Below are 10,495 nucleotides of genomic sequence, written 5' to 3' on the forward strand. Positions count from 1 at the left end.
TAGATATGTTAAATAGCTGTGGCCATGCTCTGAGCCAGGGGAATGGAAGTAACTCCCCCACCAAGACTCAGCTGGGGGCAGGTCCCCCAAGTTACAGCACCTGAGTGGGAGCTTGGAGAAGATTGGCTCCATGACATGGAGCCACGCCTGCCCCTACTCACGATGCCAGCCCAGTAAAGCTGGAAGAATATGAGAGTGCTGGCAAGTGTAGCCAATTGTGGGAGGAGTCGGAAATGGGGTTGCAGAAGAAGACTGGTGCGGGGATTTAAACTGAGACTCTGCAGCCATTGGAGGGAGAACTATGCAGTTTTGGCCGAGTGGAGGCTCCCATGGCCATTGTGCAGAGAGGACCATGCGGCTGTGGCAATAGAAAGGAGAGCCGCACAGCTTTGCCAGAGTGGGGACCCCTGCAACTTTAGAAAGGGGAGCCACCAGCCAGCTTTAGCAGAGATCCTGGTGACACAGCTGATGGTACTGGGAACTGAGGGAAGCCTACCAGCTGAGAGGGATTACTGGGAAGAACTGGGGATTTCTATTTCTTTTCCTGAGATATGGTACCCCAGACTGGGCAAAAGAGGGAAGGAAGGACTGTGTGTGTTTGTGGGTGTTTTAAGGGACTTTGGGATTTTGATAAAGACATTAGGTCACTACTTTAAGTCTGTATAACATTAAATAAACATTTTCTTTCCTTTTCACGAATCTCTGACATTGATAGATGTCTTTCCTATAAGGCGGCAGACATAATGAACCTGGGGGGTTCCTTTTGGTAATAGTATATATTCCCAGCCCTCCCCCATGTTGTTCTATAACAGCCTGATACTTTTGAGATCCATCCATGTTGTTGCAAATGGCAGTATTTTATTTTTTATTATAGCTGAGTTGTATTCCATTGTATATATGTTCCACATGTTCTTTATCTAATAATACATCAAAGGAAAATTAGGTTGTTTCCATGTCTTAGTTATTGTGAATAATGCTTCAATGAACATAGCGGGTATATGTACCTTAACAAATAAATTTTTGATGGACTGATACCCAGAAGAAGGTTTGTTAGGTCATATGATAATTCTATTTTTAACTTTTTGAGGTACCTACATACTGTTTCCATAGTTGCTATACCAATTTACATTCCTACCAGCAGTCTATAAGGGTTCCTTTTTCCCCACATTCTCTGCAATACTTATTTCTTTGTCTTGTTGCACAGGTGGCAAACACAAGGACCTCGGGATGAATCTGGCCCTCCACCCTGTCTTATCTGGCCAGCACCTTGTTTCTATTTGGCAGCATCACCAAACTCTCACTTAACTGTTAAGCAGTAGTTACATTTATACAGTCCTAAAATTACATTCAGCCCTTTGAAGGCAACCATGAGGCTGTTGTGGTACCTGTCGAAAATGAGTTTGACACCCCTATCTTATTGGTAATAGACATTCTAACAGGTATGAGGTGGTATCTCACTGTGGTTTTGATTTGCATTTTCCTGATATCTAATTAAAATGAGCACCTTTTAAAATAAATGTTTGCCATTTGCATGTCTTCTTGAGAAAACTGTTCAGGTCCCTTGCCCATTTTTTAATAGAATTGTTTGCTTGTTTTCCTCTTTCAATATATTTTATTGATTGTGCTATTACAGTTGTCCCATTTTCCCCCTTTATTGCCCTTTGCCCCATCCCCCACCTCCCACCATCATTCCCTCACCTTAGTTCATACCCATGGGTCATACATATAAGTTCTTTGGCTCCTGCATTTCCCATACTATTCTTAACCTCCCCCTGTCTATTTTGTACCTACCATTTATGCTTCTTATCCCCTGTACCTTTCCCCCATTCCCCACCCCCCATTGATAACCCTGCATGTGATCTCTATTTCTGTGAGTCTGTTCCTGTTCTAGTTGTTTGCTTAGTTCATTTGTGTTTTTGTTTTCTTAGGTTCAGTTGTTGATAGTTGTTTGTTGTCATTTTACTGTTCATATCTTTGATCTCCTTCTTTTTCTTAGATAAGTCCTTTTAAAATTCATATAATAAGGGCTGGGTGATGATGAACTCCTTTAACTTGACCTTATCTGGAAAGCACTTCATCTGCCCTTCCATTCATTATAAATGATAGCTTTGCTGAATAGAGTAATCTTGGATGTAGGTCCTTGCCTTTCATGACTTTGAATACTTCTTTCCAGCCCCTTCTTGCCTTCAAGATTTCTTTCCAGAAATCAGCTGACAGTCTTATGGGAACTCCTTTGTAGGTAATTGTCTCCTTTTCTCTTGCTGCTTTTAAGATTCTCTCCTTATCTTTTATCTTGGATAATGTAATTATGATGTGCCTTTGTGTGTGCTTCTTTGGGTCCAAATTTTTGGTATTCTCTGATCTTCCTGGACTTCCTGGAAGTCTATTTCAAGAAGTCTATTTGCCAGATTGGGGAAGTTTTCCTTCATTATGTTTTCAAATAAGTTTTCAATTTCTCGCTCTTTTTTCTCTGTCACCCCTATGATTCGGATGTTAGAATGTGTAAAGTTGTCCTGGAGGTTCCTAAGCCTCTCCTTATTTTTTTTTTTTTTTAGTTCTTGTTTCTTTTTTTTTACACAATTTAAAAAAAAATTTTTTTTATTTATTTCTGTTTGGAGAGGGAAGGGAGGGAGATAGAGAGAGAGAGAGAAACATCAATGTGCGGTTGCTGGGGGCTATGGCCTGCAACCCAGGAATGTACCCTGGCTAGGAATCGAACCTGCGACACTTTGGTTCACAAGCCCGCGCTCAATCCACTGGAGTTCTTGTTTCTTAATTCTGTCCTGGTTGAATGTTTCTTTTTTTCTTCTGCTCCAAACCATTGATTTGAGTCACAGTTTCCTTCCATTATTGTTGATTCCTTGTATATTTTTCTTTATTTCACTTTTGATAGTCTTCATTTTTTCCTCTATTTTGCAACCATATTCAACCATTTCTGTGAGCATCCCGATTACCAGTGTTTTGAACTGCCAATCTGATAGGTTGGCTATCTCTCCATCACTTAGTTGTATTTTTCTGGAGCTTTGTTGTGTTCTTTCACTTGGGCCATATTTTTTGTTTCAGTATGCCTGTTACATAGTAAGGGGCCGAACCTTAGGTTTTCACCAGGGTGGGCAACCTACCTCACTGCGTTGTGACACTGTATGTGGGGGAGGACTTTGAGAGGGTACAGTGCCACTTGCTCTGCTCTCTCAGTCAATTTTCAGTCACTTCCTCCATTACCCACAATCAAATTGGGCCCTTCTGATGCTGATTCCCAGGTAGGTGGTTTTGTGTACATTCTAGGACCCTGTGAGTCTCTCCTACAAACTCTCCTGTGCGGCTGGGAGTTCCTCCTATTGCCTCAAACCCCAAGGGTTTTTTTAGTCAGGTTTTGAGGCTTTATTTCCTTGCACTGGAAACCTGGGTTGTGTGGTCTGTCTCTTTCCCCAGTTGTTCCTCCTGGTTTATGCTCATGCAAATGGGGGATCCCCTGCTATGTCAGCTGCTACCTCACCTGCTCCAACCTGCCAGTCACTGCCTTGCTGTGAGTCCTTTCCACCCTGGCTGCCCATCTCCACCATTTCTATAGATCTGGATGAATCTCTTCTTTTTCTTTTTTCCTTCCTTCCTTCCTTCCTTCCTTCCTTCCTTCCTTCCTTCCTTCCTTCCTTCCTTCCTTCCTTCCTTCCTTCCTTCCTTCCTTCCTTCCTTCCTTCCTCCCTTCCTCCCTCCCTCCCTTCCTTATTTTTATTTTAATTGTTGTTCAAATACAGTTTTCTGCCTTTTACTGCCATCCTAGCCCACCACCCCAACCCTCCCCAACTCCTTCCCGTTTCCACTCCACCCCTTGTTTTTGTCCATGTGTCCTTTATACCTGTTCAGGTAACCCCTTTCCCTTTTCCCCTGAAATTCCTTCCTTTCTCCCCTCTGGTCACTGTCAGCCTGTTCTCTATTTCAGTGTTTTTGGTTATATTTTGCTTGTTTGTTTGTTTTGTTGCTTAGGTTCCTGTTAAAGGTGAGATCATATGGTATTTGTCTTTTACTGCTTGGCTTATTTTGTTTAGCATAAGGCTCTCCAGTTCCAATCCTGCTGTCAAAAAGGGTAGGAGTTCCTTCTTTCTTTCTGCTGCATAGAATTCCATTGTGTAAATATACCATAGTTTTTTCATCTGTTCATTTACTGATGGGCACCTAGGTTGCTTCCAACACTTGGCTATTGTAAATTGTGCTACTGTGCTTGGTGTTTCAGGGTTCTTTTGGATTGGAGTTCCGGGGTTCTTAGGATATAGTCCCAGCAGTGGAATTGCAGGGTCAAAAGGCAGATCCATTTTTAGTTTTCTGAGAAAATTCCATACTGTTTCCCATAGTGGTTGTACCAGTCTGCAATCCCACCAACAGTGTACTTGAGTTCCCTTTTCTCCAGAACCTCTCCAACACTTGTTGTTTGTTGCTTTGTTTATGATGGCCATTCTGACTCGTGTGAAATGGTATCTCATTATGGTTTTAATTTGCATCTCTCTGATAGCTAGCAATACTGAGCATCATTTCATGTGTCTCTGGATCCTCTGTATGTCCTCCTTAGAGATGTGTCTGTTCAAGTACTTTGCCCATTTTTTAATTGGGTTGCTTGTCTTTCTGGAGTGGAGTTGTGTAAGTTCTTTATATATTTTGGAGATTAAATCCTTGTCTGCTGTATCATTAGCAAATATGTTTTTCCATACAGTTGGTTCTCTTTTTATTTTAATACTGTTGTCTTTAGCTGTGCAGAAGCTTTTTATTTTGATGAGGCCCCATTTTTTTATTCTTTCCTTAATGTCCCTTCCTCTAGGGGACATATCAGTGAAAATGTTGCTGCGTGAAATAACTGAGATTTTCCTGCCTATGTTCTCCTCTAGTACTTTAATAGTATCATGGCTTATATTTAAATCTTTTACCCACCTTGAATTTATTTTTGTGTATGGTATAAGTTGATGCCCAAGTTTCAGTTTTTTGCATGTAGCTGTCCAATTCTCCCAACGCCATTTGTTGAAGAGGCTATTTTACTCCATTTTATGTTGCTGCCCCCTTTGTCAAATATTAAGTGACTGTAGAGACTTGAGTTTATTTCTGAGCTCTCTGTTGTGTTCCATTGGTCTATGTGCCTGTTTTTATGCTAGTACCAGGCTGTTTTGATTACAGTGGCCTTGTAATACAGTTTGGTATCAGGTATTGTGATCCCTCCTACTTTGCTATTTTTTCTCAACATTGCAGTAGCTACTTGGGGTCCTTTATGATTCCACATACATTTTTGAAGCGTTTGGTCTATGTCTGTGAAATATGCCATTGGTACTTTAATAGGTATTGCATTGAATCTGTAAATTCCTTGGGTAGTATGGACAATTTGATGATGTTAATTCTTCCCATTCATGAACATGGTATATGTTTCCATTTGTGTGTGTCTTCCTTGATTTCTTTCTTCAGTGTTGTGTAGTTTTCTGAGTACAGGTCTTTTACCTCTTTGGTTAGATTTATTCCTAGATATTTTATTTTTCTTTTTGGTATATCAAATGGGATTTTTTTTCTCGATTTCTGCTTCTGCTGTTTCATTGTTGGTGTTCAAAAATGTCTTTGATTTCTGGATATTGACTTTGTATCCCACTGTTTTACCAGATTCATTTATTAGGTTGAGCAGGTTTTTTTTGTGGAGTCAATAGGATTTTCTGTGTACACCATAATGGCATCTTCAAACAATGACTGTTTCGTTTTCTCCTTTCCAATTTGGATGTCTTTTATTTCCTTTTCTTGTCTGATTGCTGTGGCTAAAACTTCCAATACTATGTTGAATAAAAGTGGTGAAGTGGACAACCTTGTCTTGTTCCTGATCTTAGTGGAAAGGATTTAATTTTTGCTCATTGAGTATGATGTTGGCTGTAGGTCTCTCATACATTATACTGAGGAATGCTCCCTCTATTCCCACTTTGTAGAGTGTTTTTATCATAAATGGGTGCTGTACTGTATGAACTGCTTTTTCTGCATCTATTGATATGATCATGTGATTTTTGTCTTTGCTTTTGTTTATGTGATGTATTACATTTACTGATTTATGAATATTGTACCTTCCTTGCATCCCTGGAATGAATCCCACTTGGTCATGGTGTATTATCTTTTTAATGTATTGTTGGATGCAGTTTGCCAATATTTTGTTGAGGATTTTAGAATCTTGGTTCATCAGCAATATTGGCCTGAAGTTTTCTTTCCTTGTTGTGTCCTTATCTAGTTTTGGGATTTGGATGATGCTGGCTTCATAAAAAGAGTTTTGGAGTCTTCAGTCATTTTGGATTTTTTGGAATAGTCTGTGAAGGATAGGGGTTAGCTCTTCCTTAAATGTTTCATAGAATTCTTCTGTAAAACCATCTGGCTCAGGACTTTTGTGTTGGGAGTTTTTTCATGACTGCTTCAATTTCATCTGCTGTTATTGGTCTGTTCAGGCTTTCTGCTTCTTCTTCACTGAGTTTTGGAAAATTATATTTTTCTAGAAATGTGTCCATTTCACCTAGGTTTTCAAATTTCTTGGCATACAGTTCTTTGTAGTAATTTCTTACAATCCTTTGTATTTCTGTGATATCAGTTGTAATCTCCCCTCTTTCATTTCTGATTATGTTTATTTGGGTCCTCTCTCTTTTTTTCATGATGAGCCTACTTAACAGCTTGTCGATTTTGTTTATCTTTTCAGAGAATCAGCTTCTGGATTCATTGATCCTTAGAATTATGCTTTTAGTCTCTATGTCATTTAGTTCTTCTCTGATCTTGGTTATTTCCTTCCTTCCACTTGCTCTGGGTTGTCTTTGTTGTTGTTCCTTGAGTTCTTGTAGACAAAGGGTTAGGTTGTTTGGTTGAAATGTTTTCTTTCTTTTTTAGGTAGACCTGTATTGCTCTGATCTTCCCTCTCAGGACTGCCTTCAGTGTGTCCCATGAGTTTTGGGTTGTTGTGAGTTCATTTTCATGTGTTTCCAGAAACTTTTTGATTTTTTCCCTAATTTCATTCTTGGTCCATTCATTGTTTAATAGCATGTTATTCAATCTCCATGATTTTGAGTGTTTTGGTTTTTTTCCCTTGGGGTTGGTTTCTTGTTTCAGCCCCTTGTGGTCAGAGAAAATGCTTGATACAATTTCAATTTTTTTGAATTTGTTGAGGCTTGTTTTGTGTCCTATCACGTGGTCTGTCTTTGAAAATGTTCCGTGTACATTTGAAAAGAATGCATATTTAGCTTCTTTGGGATGAAGGGTTCTGTATATATCAGTTAGTCCATTTCATTTAGGGCATTGTTCAATGCCCCAATATCTTTGTTGATATTTTGTTTGGAAGATCAGTCCAGTTTTGACAGTTGGGTCTTAAAATTCCCTAGTATATGTATGTTTCTATCTGTATCTATCTTGAAGTCCTCTAAGATTTTCTTTATGTATTTGGGTGCTCCTATGTTGGGTTCGTTTATATTTACATTGTTTATGTCTTGGTGGATTCTTCCCTTGAGTATTATAAAGGGAACTTCTGGGTCTCTCTTTATGGCTCTTTCTTTTGAAGTCTATTTTGTCTGATATGACTATTGCTACCCCAGTGGCTTTTTTTTTTTTCCTGTCCATTTGCTTGGAAAATTTGTTTCCGACCCTTCACTTTCAGTGTGTGTAGGTCTTTTGTCCTGAGGTGGGTTTCTTGTAGGCAGCATATATGTGGGTCATACTTTCTTATCCATTCAGCTATTCTGTGTCTTTTGATTTGCGTATTTAATCTATTTACGTCTAAGGTTATTATTGATAGGTACTTATTTGTTCCCATTTTTTTACCTGTGCCCCCCCCCCCACCTTTTCCTTCCTTTCCTTAAAGTAGTCCCTTTAGCATCTATTGCAGAGCTGGTTTGGAGGAGGTGTATTCTTTTAGACTTCTTTTGTCTGGGAAGCTTCTTATTTGGCCTTCTATCTTGATTGAGAGCCTTGCTGGGTAAAGTAGTCTTGGTTGCAGGCCTCTGGTTCTCATTACTTGGAATATTTCTTGCCACTCTCTTCTGGCTTGTAGCATGTCCATTGAGAAGTCAGCTGCTAGCCTTATTGGGGCTCCCTTGTATGTTACTTCCTGTTTCTCCCTTGTTGCCATTAAGATTCTCTCTTTGTCTTGGAATTTTGCCATTTCAGTTATGATGTGTCTTGAAGTGGGCCTCCTTGAGTTCCTCTTGATTGGGACTGTCTCTATTTCCTGGATTTGTGTGACTGTTTCTCTCATCAAATTAGGGAATTTTTCCATTATTACTTTTTCAATTAGGTTATCTATCCCTTGCTCTTCTTCTCCTCCTTCTGGTGCCCTATTATACAGATATTATTATGTTTCATATTGTCCTGCATTTCCCTTAATCCCTCTTCATTCTTTCTGAGCCTCTTTTCCTTTTTTTGCTCTTTCTGGTTTTTTTTTTTTAAGTTTGTCCTCCAGCTCACTGGTCCGATCTTCTGCTTCATCGATTCTGTTTTTGGTTCCTTCTACTGTGTTCTTCAGTTCAGAAATGGTTTTCTTCATTTCCTTTTGGCCCTTGTTGATAGTTTCTATTTCCTTTTTCATGTTGATATAGTTTGCAGTAAGTTCATTGTAGTTTCCCTGTAGTTTCTGGTAATTCACTGTGTGCTCATTGAGCTTTCTGATAACCATTGCTTTGGACTCAATATCTGATCATTGAGTTGCCTCTATTTCATCTAGCATTCTCTCTGAGGCTTCCTACTTTCCTTTCATTTGTGGATTCTTTCGTTGTCTTCCCATTGTTTGTGAGACTCTTCATGTTAGCTTCAGCTTCTTAAATTCATCTTTTCTGGCTCCCTGCGTTTATGGTATGAACTTCTGTGGTAGAATACCTGTGAGTTTCAGTGGTGCAGTCTCCTTGATCTCCTGAGCTCTCTGGTCTTGGGCTGTCATTGAAGTTGGCTCTGTGTTTGTCTTTGCGTTTTGATTGTTGTTGGTCTTTCTTTTGGTGGGTCCTTCCCACCAGCTGGTTAATTGAGAGTCACTCTGTCCACCACCTCTTATATTTCATTGTGCTGGTGTGGACAGGTTGCGTTGAAGCTGGTTCTTACATGCATACAAGGTTTTTAGGATTCTCTCTTGCTCTTGTTCAGTTGTTTGTCCTGGGTAATTTCTCCACTATTTGGTTGTATTTCCAGATAGGTCCTGGATTGAGGTTAGTGTGGCTTCCACTCCTTCCTTCACCTTCTTCTGTTGTTATCTGTTGCTGGTTCCTTTGTTGTTGGGTTTCCTCTTCCAGCAGGTATCCTGGTGTTCACAGCCTCCACCTACTCTTTTTTTTGTGATCAGCTGGAGGGGGAAGGCAAAGAGGTTTAAGACAGTAAGAGTGTATTTTATGATATTTATAGTAGCAGCCGGTAGAGAAGAGATAGGAGATCCTTTGGCTATGTATACTGTTAACCATAATATTCCACCCAACTAGCCAGTTTTTAGCAAGGATGGAATAAAGATAAGACTCTTGTTGGGGAGGGAAGGATTGTGAATTGGATCTAGAAAGCAGTGATGTTGTGGGAGGTCAGATTCTGAGGTAAGGTGAGAGTAAAGGATAGTAAATAGGTGTAGTGTGTGAGAGAATAGAGTCAACCACTACAGAATAGCATTAACCATTACAGTAACCACTGCAGAGTTCAGGAAACGGTGAAGTTGACTAAGATCTGGGAGGGGTGTTGTGCAGTATTTACAATTGTATGGAAGAGCTATTATTTACAATAATATTAGAGCAACAATGATATGACAGAATCTATGTAATCTGTATAACAAGAATAGGGAGTATAAAACCTTGAATAGTGTGCTAATGGAACACAAGTGAAGTGAAGGACAGTAAATTAACAATACACTATGAAAGAGAGAACAGGGGAAAGCTGTCAAATGATACAATTTAACCAGCCAAGTAAAGAAGACTAAACCGAAAGAAGAGGAATACAAAAATACTATTCAAATAAAAGATGTAAGAATAATGAAAAAATAATAATAGAAATATGCAAAAACTTTCAGGTTCTCTGTAATAGCAAAGTGAAATTTGTCTCGCTGTCTCAGCTGTTGGGGTGCCCCCTCTTTGGGTCCAACTCTGGTCTTTTCACAGTTCCAGGATTTTTTGTCTCACTTATGGGTATTTTAAAAAAAAAAGCAGGAGAAGGAAGGAAGAAAAGATGAAATTGGAAAGAAAGGAAGAAGGAATAAAAGAAGAAAGAAGGAAAGAGGAAAAAGGAATTGAGAGACAAAAAAATTATTATTTTTTATTTATTTTATTTTATTTTAATTGTTGTTCAAGTAGTTTTCTGTCTTTTGCTCCCATCCCATCCCACGTCCCAGCACTCCTCACCTCCCTCCCATTTCCACCTCTGCCTTGTTTTTGTCCATCTGTCCTTTATACAAGTTACTGTAAACCCTTTCCCTTTTCACCTGAAATTCCTTCCCCTCTCCCGTCTGGTCACTGTCAGCCTGTTCTGTATTTCAGTGTCTTTTGTCATATTT

This window comes from Phyllostomus discolor, chromosome 10 (assembly GCF_004126475.2).
Source record: "Phyllostomus discolor isolate MPI-MPIP mPhyDis1 chromosome 10, mPhyDis1.pri.v3, whole genome shotgun sequence".
Lineage (NCBI taxonomy): Eukaryota > Metazoa > Chordata > Mammalia > Chiroptera > Phyllostomidae > Phyllostomus > Phyllostomus discolor.